The sequence below is a fragment of the Sciurus vulgaris genome (assembly GCF_902686455.1).
Source record: "Sciurus vulgaris genome assembly, chromosome: X".
Lineage (NCBI taxonomy): Eukaryota > Metazoa > Chordata > Mammalia > Rodentia > Sciuridae > Sciurus > Sciurus vulgaris.
In genome coordinates this window covers 37259018-37278017 of record NC_136471.1, presented here as the reverse complement: position 1 = coordinate 37278017, position 19000 = coordinate 37259018, and the positions used below count along the sequence as shown (strand labels likewise).

Sequence of the window (19000 nt, the reverse complement as noted above, 5' to 3'; positions counted from 1 at the left end):
CAACACTGGAGATGAAGAGGAAAGAATTTAGTGCGTCTGTTTCTGAGATAGGATTTATCAAACAATTGAAAGTTGGAGATGAGGGTGAAGGAAAGGATGATGGAATTATATCATGTATGACTCATTATTCTTTCTTAGGCAGTTGGGTAGGTGGAAGAAGCATTAACTCAAGATGAACAACCAATTCGAGAGCATTATAAATAGTTTTGCTTTTAAAAGTCCTTCTGAGGTTTGGTGGTGCCTGTAACATATGCATGTATTTTAATAAAAGTGTCCACTAGGAAGTTGGAATTGTATATCTGGAGTTTAATATTCCTTTCTCGATGTGACTTCTTAATTACCCACTGTTTTTATATTCAAATGGCCGTATAAGTTAATGCGTTTGCTGTCCTGAAATACAACATTGCCCATTTCTGATGATGACATACTACAATTAAGCAAGATATTTATTACAATAAAATGTGCATAGAATAACAGGGCTGAAAGAAACTTCAAAAATTATTATATTCATCTTTTTGTTTTGAATCAAAACCTGCACCTAATGCATTTCCAGAAACACTACTGACTTCTCTAAAATCTCTGGCATAAATGACTAATAACTTCCTTGATAACAAATACAAGCATCTCACCAGGCTGAGAGGAAGATTTTGCCACCCTAGCCTGTATCCTTCATGCTGCAAGTATAGTTCCTTCTTTCTGGTCTTATCCTAGTGGAAATGGAGAACAGCCGTTTAATGCTAATGACAACATCAACAAATTTAATGTTGTTGAACACACACTTTAGATTTTAACTGAATTATGAAACTGGCAATATTTATGAATTTAAAGCAGGCAAATATAAACTAGATTCATCACAATATTTTTCCAACTGCATGGAAGTGTGATAAAACAGTGTTTAGATTTCCACATACTGTCCTTGAAATGATATTCTAAGAATCCTAATATGATTAAATATGTTTGGACAAACTATGTGAAAGTATTTTAATCCATACAGATCTCACAAAATGAGTAGTAGTAAAAAATGAAAATAAATCACTATTTCCGTTCCTCCTTGTAATCTTCAGAACCTCTCATATTGTATTCAACTATAAAATTTGTTTGTACTAAAAGCTTATGTGCATTTTTTTTTTTTTTTTTTTTTTTTTGGTACTGGGGATTGAACCCAGGGGTGCATTACCACTGAGCCACATCCCAGCCCCTTTTTTTTTTTTTTTTTTTTAAACAAGATCTCACTAAGTTGCCTAAGCCCTTGTTGAGTTACTGAGGCTGATCTTGAACTTGCAATCCTCCTACCTCAGCCTGTCTCCCAAGTTGCTAGGATTACAGGAGTACATCACCATGCCTGGTCTTTATGTGTATTTTATTATTTTCTTTAATTTTTGTTTGTTCTTTTTAGTTATACATGACAGTAGAATCTATTTTGATATATTTATATGAGCATAAAATATATCTCATTCTAATTAGGATCCCAGTCTTACTGAGATTCACTGTGGTGTATTCATATACTTTATGTACATTGTAAATGAAATGATAAATTACAATAATTTTATACAATTCCTAAGAGATAACATGATTGACGTTTACAGTCCTAAAATTTGTCTTTGCTTGTATTTGCCCATCCCACACCTGCTGATTTCAGGAACAGGTAATAAATGAAGATAGAAATGAAGGAGAAAATGATTTCTTGACTTTAATATAATTTATCCCCTCTGGTAGCTGTGACTAACTGAATTTGAAATATAATATTCCCTATTTTCAGAACCTAACAGAGCTCTCTATTCATTGTTAGCTAAATTTGGTCACTTTCAACCTTTTGCCTAGGGTTCAGAAGGAATGTACAGGGACACATAAATGTATGGATGCTCTATTTCAAAGGCAGTCTTTATTTATTTTCAAATTTAAGTAATTTTTACAGTGTTCTAAGTAGGCTGAACTCTAGTGCAGATAGTGCACAAACCAAAAATGTTTCTCCTGAAAATGCCCCATGAACTAGAAGGCCACACGTAATATAAAAGCATATGCTAAAAAAAAAAAAATAAAAAAAAAATAAAAATAAAAGCATATGCTACCAGTATAATCTAAATTATGTGTATGAACTTATTTGCTATATGAACTTTTCATTTCCTATGTGTGTGAGCTGTAGAGGGGAGTCAGAAACAAAATTGAAAAACATCCACCAAATACACACATGACCATGGTAACTATTTCTAGACCTTCACATGATTCCACGTTTCAAGGCTTACTGAATGACCTTTATCAAGTAAATTGTTTTAAAAGTGTTTAAGAATCCCAATACTGCAGTTAAATAGATTTGGGTTTCTAATTCTGGTTCTATGATGATCTTAAGTCAAGTCACAAATTAATCTTTGGTTTCCTCACTCGTAACAGGGGGATACTAATAACATAGGGTCTAATGTTGCTTAAATGTTAATAATGCATGTCAAATGCCTTAGCAAATAATACCAAATTGTTACAAATTTTTGTGTTTAGCATTTGACTTTTATGTTTTTTAACATGTATTTGTATTAATTGTACAAATTAATGGATGTGTTTGTGACATTTGCATACATGAATGTAATATAGCATGCATTGATCATGCCCATCCTCCCTTCTATTCCCTCTTACTCTGCCCTCTCTCCCCTACATCCCCACACCACTTCTCAGTCCCTACTAGCCCTATTCTACTTTCTGGTCACCTTTTTTTCTTGGTTTCCACATGTGACCAAAAATATCTAATAGTTGTATTTTGGTGTCCTACTTTTTATAGTCAACATAGTGTCTTCCAAATCCGTTCATTTTCCTGCCAATAACAGGATTCCATTCATTTTTATGGCTAAATAATACTCCATTGTGTGAATATACCATATGTTCTTTATCCATTCCTCTGCTGATAGGTACCTAGACTGATTCCATATCTTGGCTACTGTGAATACGGCTGCACTAAATATGGGTATGCAGATGCCTCTTTTGTATGCTGATTTCATTTCTTTTAGATGTGTACCCAGGATTGGTATAGCTGGATCATATGGTAGTTCCATTTTAAGGTTTTTTAAAAACCTCCATGCTGAAGGAAAGATAATGGATGAGACAAACATCATTACCCTATGATTACATCATTACACTTATGATTACACAAACGGTATGACTCTACTTCATGTACAACCAGAGAAATTAAAAGTTGTACCCCATTTGTGTACAATGAATCAAAAAATTACAAAAAAATCCCTCCATACTGTTTCCCATAGTGACTGTACCAATTTATAATCCCACCAGCAGTATAAGGGTTCCCTTTTCTCCACACCTTCACCAGCATTTGTTAATTTTGGAAGTTCTTTGTTTGTTTTTATAATAGCCATTCTAACTGGGTGAGATGGAATCTCGATGTAGATTGTTCATTTGTTTTTGGCGATTTTGTTTGTTTTTTATTTTTGTTGTTGTTTTGTTTTTTGTTTTTGGTACTAGGGATTGAACTTCGGGGGTGCTTTAAAACTGAATACAGTCCTTTTTTTAAATTTTTAAGACAGGGCCTCATTAAGTTGCTGAGACTGGCCTTGAACTTGTGATTCTTCTACCTCAGTCTCTTGATTCCCTGGGATTACAGAGTACACCACCACACCCAGCTCATTGTAGTTTTGATTTGCATTTCCCTGATGATTAAAGATGTTGAGCATTTTTCTCACATTCACTGATGATTTGTACTTCTTTTCAGAAGTTCCTCTTCAGGTTATTTGCCCACATTTTGATCAAATTGTTTTTGTAGTTAAGATTTTAATTTTTAAATATTCTGGTTATTAATCCTCTGGCAAATGAATAGCTAGTAAAGATTTTCTCCTGTTCTGTATGTTGTCTCTTCACTCTGCTGATTGTTTCTTTAGCTGTGTAGAAGTTTTTTAATTTGAGTTGATCCTGTCAATTCTCGTTTTTGTTTTCTTAGCTACTGAAGTCCTATCCAGGAAATCATTGTCTGTGCCAATATCTTGAATTGTTTCTTCTATGTTTTCTGCTAATAGTTTCCAAGTTTCAGGTCTTTTATAGTTATAGCCTCATTGATACTTAATCAATTATACTATTTCTTAATTAGTTTTGTTTTCTTGCTCATTTAGTACTACATTTTCTATTATTCCATTATGATTGCAGGTTTTTTGAGTACACTGATCATACATCTGAAGTCCCCCACCTCAACCCATATGCAAATACCTAGCTATGAATGTAATGTTTTCTAGAACATTCAAATATATCTGCCTACATTCTTCCCTTCAGAGAATGTTTCTGGGAGTCAACTAGGAAAAAGATTTTTGAATTCTAAATCACACTGAGAAGTGACCAAACTACCACAGCTCACAGTATAAGCTATTATGAAAGGAGTAATGATTAACAGCATCTTTGAATCCCTTTCTAAACTAACCTCCAGATCTGTGACATTTATTAAATATTGGCAGCTTAAATCTACTGCTTCTATTCAGTCTTCCAAGATGGTAATGATGAAATTCACTCAGTATTATTCCAGAAGAAATGATAGAGATGACAAATCACCAGTGGGACTAGATGCAAATTGCTGATTAAAGCAACAGCTCACAATATATTTGATAGAGCATTTGAGCTATTGAATGCTCCAAATTCTTATGCATCATTCAATGCATATTTTATTTCTATGCACCAAAGGATAAGTTATGCAACAATGAGATATTGTTAAAGGCAGTACTAAATTTTAATATCTTAGAAGCCCACTCTGGCTCTCCAGATTTGATGTATTTGACATATTACTCAATAATTTAGGAAAATAATGTTGCAAATTATAGCTTAATGTTTTAATACAACCATCATTCTAGCAGAGAAGCTATCTCCAAAATAAGCTACTACCACTATAAAAGCTCCTAAAATTCATGTCTCCCATAAGTTGCATTACATGTTTCCTTAAATGTTTAAGTTAGTTTAAATTTAATTTTAAATTGTTTTTTGAGCTTTATGGAGGTATAATTGACAAATAAAAATGTGTATATTCAAGGTGTAGATCATGATGTTTTGATATATATATATATATATATATATATATATATATACACACATTGTAAAGTGATTACCAGTCAAACTAATTGTCATAAGTTGCATTTTAAAATTGGATGATTGTAATGATTGCACAACTTTGTAAATATATTTAAAAACACTGAATTATGCACTTTAAGGGGGCGAATTTGTGATTTGCAAATTGTATTTCAAGAAAGTTGCCATTAAAAAATTAGAAGCCAAACTTAAGAGTAATAGGAAAAAACTCCTATTTGAATTCCTGTAGTGCAAAAAATAAAGAATTGTCACCTGTGTTTGTAAACTTAAAGGCACGGGATAATTTTAACAGATTTTTTTTCAAGCACATTAAAAACATTTTCCATGTAGGCCTTTTTCCTAAGTAAAATCTAGCCAAATTACAAATAACCTAGGTCTAATTGTTAGAATCTATAAAATTACACGAAACATTTTACTTCCCAGTTACCATTCGAAAGGCATGGGGATTGCAGAAGAGAGGAGAAACAGGAGGAAATGATGGACTCTAGTGATCCAAACTTTTATTAACTAAGAATGAATTAACAGCTGGGTGTGGTGGCATGGCGCACACCTGTAATCCCAGCAGCTCAGGAGGCTGAGGCAGGAGGATCACAGTTTAAAGCCAGCCTCAGCAATTTAGCGAGATTCTGTCTCTAAACAGAAAAAAGGGAAGGACTGGGGATATCCCTCAGTAGTTAAGTGCCCCTGGGTTTGATCCCCAGTACCAAAAAGAGAGAAAAAAAAGAATGAATTAACATCGCCTTAGGTGATCTCCAGAGCTCTTATTACTTACCTTCTTCTTTCTAAGTTTAAATCTAAAGTTATGGGAAAAAATACAGAAAATGCATAAATCACCTTTAAAGGACAATGCAAAAGAGAAACCATAAAATTTAAGAAAGTGAACAGTGAATGGAAAGTGAACAGTGAATGGAATGATCAATGGAAGACCACATCAAGAGAAACCATTGTGAATCTAAATTGCTATTTCCACTTCCTGAAATCAATCCCAGCTTATGCTGATATGAACAGTCCCACACTTTCTAACTTGAAAATACAGCAAAAGAATTGAAGTTTTCTCCTCCTTTTTAGAGGCAGTGTGATTGGCACTGTCTGTATAGATATGGAAATTTAGCTTTACCCACCTTTAAATTACTAGAGTGGTTCATCTGAAATTTCTTATGTTTAATATTCAGTTGATTCACCATCAAATTTGTTGAAATTTGACCTTGGCCCTGGTTATTAGATGGAAAGCTTATCATGGGGATATTAGGAATACCAAGTTTTTAGACTTTGATAGGGTAAACTGCCACATGCATGTTCTATAATTATTTTAAGGTAAATGTTTTCTAGTTGAGAATTCTTATGATGTTTTATAGTTCCTGCTCATATTAAGGAAAATTAGACACTAAACTTCAAACTCTTCTAAGAGAGGCATTAAGTAAATTCAGTCTTCCCAGAATGCCAGACTTCCTTAGCCTCTTTGTATGGAAACAAAATGTCAACAGAAGGTTAGGCTGTCATATGAATGACCGTAATGTCCCCGAAACACTTTTTTTCAATAACAATAAATATTAAACTTAAAAAAAATTGTGTTTTATGCACTAGTGAACAGAACACAAACAAGTCATTGCTGCTATTACTGGTGTAATGTTGACTTCAAGGGACACAGAGATCTACATGTCTGTAACTGCTTGTAGATGAAAAGCCACTTATGTCAGTTAATGAACTCGACTCAGGAAAAAGTTGTCAACTCTAACAACTCTAACTTCTATTTCCAAAAGAAAAAAAATCAGAACATTCACAAATAGGTAGAAATTAAACAAACCACTCTTAAACAACCATTGAGTCAAGGAAGAAATCAAAAGGGAAATTAGAAAATACCTCCAGACAAATAAAAACAAACAGAACATACCAGAGCCTGTATCACACAGCAAAAGAAGTAGGAAAAGGGAAGTTTATAGCAGTAAACACCTACAACAATGAGAAGACTCAAGCAAGTTCTCATTACTATTTTTTAAAATCCAGTTCCTGGTTTAGCAACAAACTTAACATCAGGAAAGCTAAGGTCTACACCTGCAGTTATTCATGCAACTGTCAGAGAAAATAAGGAAAAGTTATTCAATGATGGATTCTTCATTTAAATGGCTTTTAAAATTTGTCATTCTTAAAAAAGTTTTAGATTGCATTTCATCTATAATAAAACTAAATCAACCTGGATTTGCATTGTAATGTGGTATTTGATCCAATTGTCTCTCCTTAGTCATCATTAGATAAGCACTCGGAACTCAGCCGTTGCAACAAAGTAAGAAGTCAAGCACTTAAAAATTGTTAAGAGTAGAGATGACTGAATTGTTGTACACTATCTTCAATAACACAGAGGTGTTCTTTTTCCAGAGAAAATACCTCTTTAATAAATCCAATATTGTACTTTAAGCCTCTTTGCCACTCTAAATGCAATCAGCAGACAAACCAACAGTCAAGATCAAAACTGTAGGTCAGTTTGTGTATTAATTTGGGATTTGGTCACTAAATCACTTAGTGAACATTTTTTACAGAGTAAAGCTATCTTAATTAAATTTACTAATTAGCTTGTAAAACATTATATACATATTATTGGGTCTTTTACATGTTTCCAAATCATATGCATCAACATAGTACTTTAAACCTTCAAATTTGAAAGATTTCTAGTCATCTGTGAATTTACGAATATTTTACATTACACAGCATGTATCTGAATGTTGAATAGAGCTCAGAAGTTCTAACTTAGATCATTAGTTTATTCTTCTGGAAGAGGGTGAGAGAATGGACCATACCCATTCCAATTCTATTATGTTAATACAGATATTAATCAGATTTAAGATATGTGTTCCTGTGGAAATATTATTTCTCTTGCTATAACTTTTGAAATGTTGCCCCCAGGGTCATGCTTGTGGAGTACAAACTTCTAGGGAAACATACATTTTGACTTTTTACTAGACCAGACATATAAAGGGGCAGAACAAAGAGAAGAAAACTCTTAGCTACCCTGGGATAAATTGTCACTCACAAAAAATTTTGTAAAAAGACACTTGTGTTTTTTTTTTTTTTTTTTTTTTGTCTCTGCAGTGGGTTTTAGAGTCATATGCTTTTGCTTGATTAGTCAAAATATTAGGATCATAAAATTGTAATGAAGAGACCCAACTCTCAGTGACCTGGCACTATTCCCCAAAATTGGAATGTGGCACAGGTTTTGAAGGCACTTTCAAAGCACGTTGAGAACTATTTGATGAATCAGAGCATCAATGGAATTAATGTCTAGTCTTTGAAAGGCAAAACCCTTTTTAGATGTATGTTTTGATGTAATGTTTTTAATTCCATGTTATTTGATATCACAAAGTTAAGAAAGAAGGAAGGAAGGAAGGAAGGAAGGAAGGAAGGAAGGAAAGCAAGCTAGCTCTCAACCTATCAGGATGAAATCCAGCCACTTACTTTGTAACCAAACCAGACAATAGTGCTGCTTCCTTCTGTCACTTGGCTTGAGGTAATATAATGATCAGTACTTGTCTGTATCTTTAACTTCCTTCCTTGCTTCTTCTGAACTTCAGTCAAGTTATATTAACAATAAGATTTTTTGAGGTCAAAATGCATAAAATCAACAATGATGAACCAAACCATCTAGCATTTATTGGTGCCTTACTTGGTTATTATGTATTACACTTCAAAATATAAGGCTTAATTTTGTGTTATATCTTAGTTGATGAAGATTACTGGGCAAATGGAAGGCTGAGAAGGTTGGGTTCTCAGGTAAATACTGCCCAGCAACTTTGCTCTCCCAACAATGTAACCATTCACCACTTTCCACTAAAGATTACCTAGTAAAGGAGTTCCTATCATTGTCTTTCTAATGTCCAGAAGATGCATAAACAGTATTGTAAATTAAAAAATCCAAAGGCCGCCGAATATGGTGGTGCACACCTGTTATCCCAGCAACTTGAGAGGCTGAGGCAGGAGGATTATGAGTTCAAAGCCAGCCTCAACAACTTAGTGAGGTCCTAAGCAACTTAATGAGACTTTGGTCCTAAATAAAAATTTTTAAAAGGCTGGGAATGTGGCTCAGTGGTTAAGCACCCCTGGGTTTCAATCTCCAGTACCAAAAAACCAACCCAAAGACCAGAAAACAAACTTTGAGTCAGGCAGTTCTTCTCCAAAGCTGTTGTTAGACGGCAACACACAACTAGTCACTGTTATATTGGCTTTTGCTTCTAACTGAGCTCCATCTGGAAAGATGGAAGGATTTCTATATTTGTTTTGAAAAGTATATGTAATTTTTTATTGGTAAGAAGATGCCTTTTTTCTTTAATCTTGAAAGACAGGACATTTGCTATAATTTGCTTTCAAAGCATCATTTTGAGTGAATTTGTGTTGCTTTAGCTTTGAATTGTGGGGAGATTTAGTACTTCAAATTTGTTGGTGAAAATAAAAGAAAATCTTCATTTCTTTGTTATAATACAACAATCTGTGGCAGACTGCTTTACATTTAGCAATGCAGCCTCACTGAAACATTTCTTTTTTTTTTTTTAATGAGCATGGTAAATCACTTACCGATAGTAGGGTAAGTAGGAAAATATCCTTTAGTCTGCTGTATTTTCATTAATCTCTCAGAAGTTGATAAACTGACAGATTTTTCTGTTTTTCTTTCCTTTTCGTGGGGAGAAGGGAGTCACTTGGTAGAGGAATGATATAGGTCTTAATTCTATCCAAATATGATGAAAGGAGACAGAAAGGAAGTCTAAGCTGTAAGTGTGCAGTTACACACACTTGTAATCCCAGCAACTTGGGAGGTTGAGGCAGGAGGATCACAAATTCAAGGCCAGTCTCAAAATTTAGTGAGAACCTGTCTCAAATAAAATAAAAAGGGGTGGGAATATAGCTCAGTGGTAGCGGGCACCTGGCTTTAATCCCTAGTACTGAAAAAAAAAATCTGATAAAGAGGACAATGTTTCCATCAATAGAGCAAATAATTGTGCTTATTAATCAACTAAATAATTTCTGTTGGCAAGCTTCCAGAGGATGATGCAAAAGATCATGAGGTTGGTGGTGGCAGTGGTAGAGGTAATAGCGTATTTATAATTGCTGGTTTCGTTCTTTCATGCTATATCTAGCGCCTTCTAATATACGTTATTTTTAAGATATGGCAGATGTTAAGGGTTTGCCAAAACCCTTATGCCAAATTGTATGCTACTATAGAGATGAATTAGAACGTGGGAGATAGAGTTTGTTATTCACTTATCCAAATGAATTAGTTCAACTCAGTTGATTATGTTATTTATCAGGGAAGGTATGGATACCAAGAAAGGAAAAAATAATAAAGCTGGGTGAGTTCAATAGCAAAACTGATTACTGTTTAAACTTCATGCTTAAGATTTTTCTGTCAGGTAGCATCTTACAATGAAATGTCTGTTTTGTTACACATATATTTGTCTAATGACTATACACAAAGGAGGGAAACATTTTTTTTAAAAAGTACTGAAAGGTCTCCAGGGAGGGTATTCTAGGAGGAAAAAGCTCCATTTGTGATAAGCTGAATTCACTTTTATATTTGTTATCCTATCTATAAGGTGACTGTTAATAATATTCAAAGGAGATTTAAAAATTCAAGCTTGTTTTTCCTCTTTGAATTACAAATTCTAGTTTAAAGATCACTTTCCCACCTTTGAGATGTATGCTTGTCTCCCATGTGGACTGGAGTTATGAATGTGTCTATTTAAATGTGCAATGTGTTCATTGAGGCCTCAGGGAAATCAAGAAATTACTGCTGTCTAAACTGAGCTTAACTTTACATCATATTGAACAAGCAGCCTCACTTGTAATACAGCTTTATGTGGTGATAAAATTATTTATTGAGTTCCAGGAAACAGTTTCAAATGTTAATTTAAATGCTATCTTTTAAATATCTGACAACAAAGAATTAATAACGAATAATAACTTGGGACACGAATAAGAAGTTAAGTAAACAAAAGCAGGTCACTCAGTTATGCAGACTATACATGATAAGGTACATATTTTCAAAACTCCTCAATCCTAGTTTCTAAATTTCATCTGAGCATGTTCGACAACGTAATTTCACTCCAGTTTATCACATTTTAGTGAATTACAGCACTTCTGACACAAAACAATAGTGTAATCAGAGTCGGGTTCAAAGGTTTCTTTGGTATGGTAGCTAGCTTGAAATTCCTGCTAATTTGTAAAGTTACATAAAATGATTAATAGGGAGACAAGCTGTCCAAAACATTTCCAGGTGTGCTTCAATTTGTTCTCTATTCAAATTCTTAGTGAAATTGTCTTTGTGAAAATCTCGAGAGTCCTAGGCAAAGATGTTGGAGAATACGGAAGTCCATACACACGTATTACAAAAGTTAATAAAAAACGAATTCTCCTTTTGTTTGAAGCTAAAATTTAGTTTGTGTTCACTGAATTCCCCATAATAACATTCCATTAAATTAATGTCTTTTAATCATACCCTGATATTTGATCATTTTTGTATAGTATATCCCAACATAATACTGTTATTTTCATGATAATGAGCTTCCTAGAGCTTATTTTCCATGTAAGTCAGAAGTTAGCAATGCAGGAAACCCAACAAAAGTGTCCTGTGGACTTGGTAGGAGGCTACTCCTTTCCTACAACAAACCTGAATCTCAGGCCAATCTTCCTGTGTCTTTTTCTTTTCAGAAAGTATAATCTTTTTTGTCTGTTAAAACTAGATCTTGTCAGCAAATCTGGAGGCTGAGGCAGGAGGATCACAAGTTCAGCAACTTAGGGAGGCCCTGTCTCAAACTCAAAAATAAAAAGTGCTGAGGATGTGGTTCAGTGGTTAAGCACCCCTGGGTTCAATCCATAGCTTAAAAAAAAGAAAGGGGGGAAAAAAACAGAAAAACTGGCAGCATTTATGGATTCTGCAAGATTTGAAAGAACATTAAATATCCTTCATTAACCATGTGTTTTTCCCTTATCCTCACACATAATTGCAACATCTCCACAAAGTGATTAACCTCTGTTGGGTTGAACCTCCAGGAACAGCTCATTCGATCTCTCCAGGTCTGAATGAAAAAAAAAAAAAAAAAAAAAATCCTCTTACAGAGGCAAACTGTGGGCTCCATCACTAACTTCAGGTTTATTCTATTATGCTTGTGTTTTCCTAAATATTTATTGAATGCTTAGTTTGGGTCAGACATCACCATAGGCACTAACAGACACGAATAAGTATGAATACTGACCTCGGAAATAAATCAAATCCCTTTTCTTAAGAAAATCCCTCAAATCCCTGAAATATCTGAAGCTAGCATGTATTCCAAGAGTCATATCTTCCAAATAATGCAAACCCATTTTTCTTCATATAACATTATTCTAGCACCCATGAACACTAGCACACTTAATCCATTCACCTGAGTCTTCTTGTGAATGAATGAACTATCTTCTGATACATACATAAATATATATATATATATACACACACACACACACACACTCAGGGGTGCTTTATCACTGAGCTACAACCCCAGTCCTTTCTATTTTAAGACAGAGTCTCACTAAGTTGCCCAGGCTGACCTTGATATTACAATCCTTCTTCCTCTGCCCCTGAGTAGCTGGGATTGCAGGTATGTGCCACTGTGCCCAGCTTTGATACCATTCTTAATGTGCCTGGAAACACCAAATAGAGCACGATTGTATCCTGACTCTTTCTATGAAAGTTGCAAAAGCCCAAGATAAAATTAGGTTTCCCAGCAACCATATCACACTGAGGATTTGTTGATCCTGATGCCAATTAAAGTCCATAAGTATTTGTCAAATAAATGTTTCCAGCTTACATGACCTAAGTTAGTGCACCCAAATTCAGCATCTCACATATATTCGTATTTAATTTTATCTTGTTCAGTTCAAACAGTCGTGATCTCCTTGCATGATGGGTCAGTTTGGAAAAATCCTTTCTATATTTGTATTCAAGTCATTGAGAAATTCAAGCTTTAGCAGTTCTGCCATTCTTGACCTTTCATTTTAAACTTTTTTTTTTTTGGATCAGTAATTAATAGTTATCATTGTTTATATTCTTTGTGCCCAGTATCAGTATAGATAAGAAAAAAAGAGAAGAAGAAAAATAAATGGTTAAAAGTTTGCTCCAGGGGTACTCATATTTTGGTTTAGGAGACAGTTCTTGAAAGGGAGGGAAGGAGGGAGGGAGGAAAAGAAAGAGGAAGGAAGGAAAAAGATAATAATATACTATTGCATACTTTGAAATAATGTAATGGTATTGATTTACAGGCCAAGAGAAGAAACTTGTTACTTTATAGATAACTCTCAAAGAATCAAATGTTTGGTTGCATGGTAAAATGTCTAATTAGTGTACGGATGTAAAGTGGAGATAAAAATGGTCTGAGAGTCAAAACGAGATGTACAGGTAATAAGAACGGTAGGCATCAGGGACCTAGTAGGCTTGAGCTAGAGCTAAAGGAGAAATCCCTATTGCTCTGGCCTTTCAATCTTAGCTTAATTTAAACAAAAGCTCCTAACTGCAACCCTTCTCATCTTAAACAGGAAGAGTAAAATGCACGCCTGTAATACAAAATGCATTCATCATAACATAAATGTGTTCCAGACAGCAAAAACATCTCTCTAAAGAACCGACATCAAAGTAACTCCTAGCTTTTTCTCCTTGAAGTTATTAGATTCTACCCTTAGTCCCTACTCAAACTTGTATGCATATTTTGTTGTTTCTTAAGATATATATTTGGTTATTAAAAATCATGCAAATTATTTATTTGCTTACTAGGAGAGTATCAGATAAAATTAAATAGATGAGATTTGTTGCAATAAAATAAGCACAGATTCTTTATCATTATATACCTTTTTTATTTTTTTCTGAGAAGTAGAAAAAGTATATGATGGGACCTTCCAAATCCACCCAAAAAGCTTTCAGTTTCTTTCTCCTCCTGTCAGAGAGGGTGTCAGAGAACCAGAGTTGATTGCTGTTATTTCCCTAAGACAGGATCATACCAAAAAGAAGTTGCACTCAGAGAAAGACTGACATGATCAGAGACTGCCCCCTGCCTTCCTACACAGCACATAGAATTCTACTGCTTTGTTTTTCATTAAAAATAATCCTACCAACTTTTATAGCTTATTATCATGTATAATAAGCTATCAATATCTAATATATTTTTCCCAGTTCCCCAGTTTCCTTGTTCCCTGCTTGAGGAACATAAGAGAAGTTTTTTTGTGTTAAATACTATAAAATTTTAGGTATACCACGTTGAGCATTATGGATCTGATTTTCAGCTAAACAAAAATGAAAATGCTGAAAATACCACTTGATGCAATTATATCGTTACAGGAACAAAAAAAAAAACTTCTGGTTATCAGAATTTGCTTTAAAACTTTGAAAATATGGGTAGAAAGATTGTCAAAATGCCTTGCCTTTTTGTTCTGTGGCTTAAAAAAAAATCTGGTAGAATTTTTGTGTAGTTTCTTTTGATCTCTCAAAGTATCTGCCTTGGAGTATTTTACTAGTAGCTAATTACTCATTTTAAAATCTCAGTATTATAATCGTTTAGGATGTGTTAAAATGGGGCTGTTTGGTCAAGAGTGGAAGTAATAATGAATGGTAGCCAGACAGTTACTGTTATTTATAAGAAAGTTCCCAAAAGTCTCAAATGATGAGGAACTTTCCCCTACTTCGTAACAATCTTCTTTAATTCCCTCCTGAACTTTTAAATCAGTAGTTTTGGAAAGGTCTTTATTTCAGGTTGGAGAGAAATCCCCCTACTGTGAAAGTTGTAAAAGCAAGTCCATTATCTTGAGAAACCGGGGCGAATATTTGGAAACCTTGTTCTGGGGGTCACTGAGGATTTGCAACAAACCCGAGGAATGCATTGCAAATCACTCCTTTTCTCAGGGACAACTTCTATAGACCCGAAGAAGGGAAGGAAAGCGAGGAAAACCCTTGATTGATTCCCCAAGCCTCGTAAGGTAGGGGTTCGAGAAAATCTCTCCGACAACGGCAAAGCTTGCCGGCATGTACTTGTTCTGAGTTTGCTTCCCCAGTGCTAAAGTGTGCTTAAATTTCTCTTTACACTCTATTCTCCTCGGCGGATGTTCCCCAAACCTCCAAAGCCCGTCGGATCCGCCAGCCCTAAGCCAAGCCATAACCTAGAGAACCAGGACAGGCGGGATGCGCAGAAAACCGAGCCGCTGCTCGCGGTCGAACCCGGAGCACTGAGCACCGAGCCCGGCTGCACTCCGCTCGGGTTCAGTCTTACCGGCTCCCCACCATTCGGAGAGCGCCGCTCAAAGGCAAACTTGCCTGCAGGTGCCTACCCGAGCTCCGAAGCCCAAGGGCGCTTCCGCACGCTGCCCTGCTAGATAACTTTGTGCTGTACCGGGAACCTTTCCAACCAGAGTGGGCTTCACTCCTGGTCCCTATTCGCAGTTTTGCCTTTCCCGGGAAGAAGGATAGAACAACCTTAAGAGCTAGATATGTAATAATAATGATGATAATTATTGTCATCATCATTACCCTCATCCTCAAATTGATATTATTGTGATCAATTTCTCCAACCCGGTTCCCCGGGGAACTGATAAGAGGGAACAGGTTTTGGTGGATGCTATCTCCCGCCCTAGGCTCGGCAGTCTATTTTGCCTTAGCGAATATATCACAAGGATTAATATTTACATTTTTTGAGCAATGCAAATATCTCAGTCTCCGACAAAATAAATTTAAGTCGCACCGGAAAAGGCAGGATGAAATTTCACGTTCTTGGGATAGAGAAAGAGGACCCTTGGGGAGTTTTTAAAGATAAGTGCTCAATTATTTAAAGATAAGACATACGTTTTCTCTTCGATGTACACACATTACTGCTGGCTAATAAAGCATTTCTGAAAATGGGAGCATTGTGCTGTCAACGGACTTGGTAGCGCTGTCGCCGCCACCTGTGCGGCATCATACAGTAGCATTCAACAGATGCTTCAAGAAAACTGCGAAGGCTTTTTGCTTTGCGAAACAGAACTTAGGTGTGGACAGTATGTTGACTGTCAGATTACATTCCAGAGCCCTGCGAAGCGTCTGCATTGATCAGGGATGGAGGGAATCAGGATACCCAAATGCCCCTTTGGAACAGACCCGAGAGTTCTTTTCCAAATCTGGAAACGGAGGCACAGAGAGAAACTATTGGCCCTGGGGCATTCAGAATAAGGAAGGGACCCGACTCTTATCAGTTCTCCCACTTTCTTCATTCCTAACTTCTGAAGCTACCGCAAAAAGTCCCTGAGGCGGCTGACTGCTCCCTTCCCTTCTGCGTTCTTCCGGGTTTGGTCCCCCAAGCCGCTACACTGCCTCTTTGTAGCCCAGTCTATGTAGTCGCTGAGCTGCCGTCCGGTCGAAAGTAACTGAACCTAAGCCTCTGTCTCCTGCTTTGGTCCAGCTACCTCCGACCAGCGGAAGAGACAATCTTCACTTCTCCCACCCGCGATCCTCGGCTCAGTGCTGCGAAGCCTTTGGCTCAGATCCGAGACCCCCCACTCTCATTCCCTCTGAGGAAAAATCTGTGCTACTCTCTTCGGTGGGAGCATCTCCATTCCCAAGCTAGGTCTTGGTGCCTCCGAGGCGTCTTGGCCAAGGAGTCCCCTATCAATCTCTGCGCTGCAGCCGGGACACGGCAGGCACTTGCCCCGCGGCGCCTGAGAGCCGGTGGAGAAAGCTTTGCTTGCCGGGTTGCAGCTGATCATCCCGGCAGTTGTCAAAAAGGGGGCTTTTTTGGCTCATCCTTGCTTGCTGCCCTTGTCCGTGCTTTGACAGCCCTTGTGGCGACTGGGGAACCGACTGACTGTGGGCCCAGGCTCCGTGCAGAAGATATAATGCAGCGCCCTCAGAAAACCGAATGAGCTGCCCTCAAGGTGTCTTTTTAAGCCCTTAGCAAGGTCTAGGGATCAAGAAGGGAACCAAACTGTGCCTTCTTTGGGCTTGAAGGCCAAGGGCTTTCCTTTCAGCCTTCTCTGTATTTGAGGCTGGGGGCAAGAGTAGGGTAGCAGGGCCTTCGAACAGGGTTGCGGCCTTTCCACCCTTAAACGTTTGACCCTGTGAGTGCTTGAGTTGCTCCTGCAGGAGAAAGGGGCAAGAGTCGGAGACCCTCGAAGGGAGTTTCAAGGCTCAATGCAACTTGCCAGACTTGGGAATTGTGTTTGTTGAACTGAAATGTACAGGAGCGGGAGTGTGTGTGTGTGTGTGTGTGTGTGTGTGTGTGTGTGTGTGTGCGCGCCGCGTTCGTGTGTTTGGGGATGGGTGTTCCTTTGAGCCTTTGGGGGGTACATTCTTGACAAAGCTTTACCCCACCTCACCCCCACCCAGTGCCTTGGCTGACCCCAGTTTCCCCCTAGTCTACGAATGAAGTTAATCACCACCCCCGCCCACGCCACGGGGTCTCGCGCCCCCTGCCAGCAGGCTCCAGATGCACTAACAGACTGGTCCAAACAAGCCCAGGGCAGCGTAACGCTGAGCTCTGATTGGCTACCTTTGGCTCCTCCCCTCATCCCGCGTTTGGCCCAAGAGCACGGTGCAGCTTCACCAGCGCCGGGTAGGCGCTCCGGTGCGCGCCGAGGACACTTCCTCGGGCGCACGGATCTCTCCGATTCTGCCTTTGGAGCGGCTAGATTGCTGCTCCATCGGCCTGCCTGCCCCTTACCTGCAGATGGCACATGAACTTTTCTTCTTTCTGCACACCGTTGTCGTCGGAGTCGTCGAGATCGTCGTGGCGCTCATGTGATGGCTTTCGTCCGTTTAGAGTAGTGTAGTTAGTTAGGGGCCTTCGAAGAAGAAAGAAGACGCGATTAGCGCAGAGATGCTGGAGGTGGTCAGTTACTATGCTAGAGTCAGAGAATAGGAACAAAACCAGCCAAACCTAGCCGGGGGGCGCACGGTCGCCCACAGGAGGTCGACTCGCCGGCGCTTTCCATCGCGCCGAGCTCCCTCCGTCCCTCTCGCCCTCCGCTGAGGCGCGAGATTGCGGCGCGCAGCGCAGCGCAGCGCACTGACTGCCGCGGGCTCCGCTGGGCGATTGCAGCCGAGTCCGTTTCTCGTCTAGCTGCCGCCGCGGCGACCGCTGCCTTGTCTTCCTCCCGGACGCTAGTGGTAAGTTGGAGCCCCGGGCGACATTGCTAGCCGAGACCCTAATGATTTAGGCGGGGGATGGGTGGGGAGCGGGGACAGGTCCCGGATGGTTGCAGCTTGCGGGACCGCACTGGCCGGGGCTGGGGGTGGGGAGGGACTCTGAACGCGCAGATCGCAAGGAGACTGGGGTCTCTGGAAGGAGACAGGAGCTTAGATTTCTTGGAGACAGGAGTCTCGAAGGAGGTGGGGAGCCGCTGGGACTCCAAATGAAGGCGCTGGGCGGAGGCGAGGGTCTGGAGAACCCTGCGCGGGGGAAGCCAAGAAAGAAATGGAAGGCGGGGGCGGGGTCTCAAGAAGTGAGGGGAGGGGAGGAGAGAGATTGAACGCGGGTGTCTCTGGGCGAGGGTCGGACTGAGGAAGGTGCTACTGAGTTGGGGGATACGAATGAGCCACATTCTTAAGAAATCGGACCGGGGCCAAGTGGGTTGGGTCTCAGAGCTTGGGACAGTGGGATCAGAGGGGGGCTAAGGACCTCTGGTATGTTTTCATTGAAACCGACCCTAATTTTCGGTGGGTCTCAATGAACACCCGTAACTCTGAAAGATACACACTGCGGATCTGTGTCTTGGTCTAACAGCTGTTGGCTGAATTTGAACAGTGCTGCTGATGGTCACGTAAGTTTAAGAGGGGAGTATAAGCGCACCCAGCGAGTCTTTTTATTAGCCTACCTAAGTCATTTGGTGACAGTTTTATATTTTGAAAAGGATTGCAGAAAAGTCTCCAGCGCTGCCTCTTATTCCGGTTCCTTTGCTCAGTTTAACCTGA

The 19000-nt window shown here is 38.5% G+C and overlaps 1 protein-coding gene and 1 long non-coding RNA gene across 4 annotated transcripts in view; one reads left to right on the top strand and one right to left on the bottom strand.

Annotated features, from left to right (window-relative positions):
- Nucleotides 1-19000, bottom strand: part of LOC306651733 — a 495681-nt gene that overhangs the window by 199173 nt on the left and 277508 nt on the right. The gene's annotated exons all lie outside the window — the stretch shown is intronic.
- Nucleotides 17653-19000, top strand: part of HTR2C (5-hydroxytryptamine receptor 2C) — a 247128-nt gene continuing 245780 nt past the window's right edge. For both annotated transcript variants that reach the window (XM_079124478.1, XM_079124479.1), the window contains exon 1: nucleotides 17653-18196. The gene's annotated coding sequence lies outside the window, so the exon portion shown is untranslated. The remainder of the gene's footprint in view (nucleotides 18197-19000) is intronic.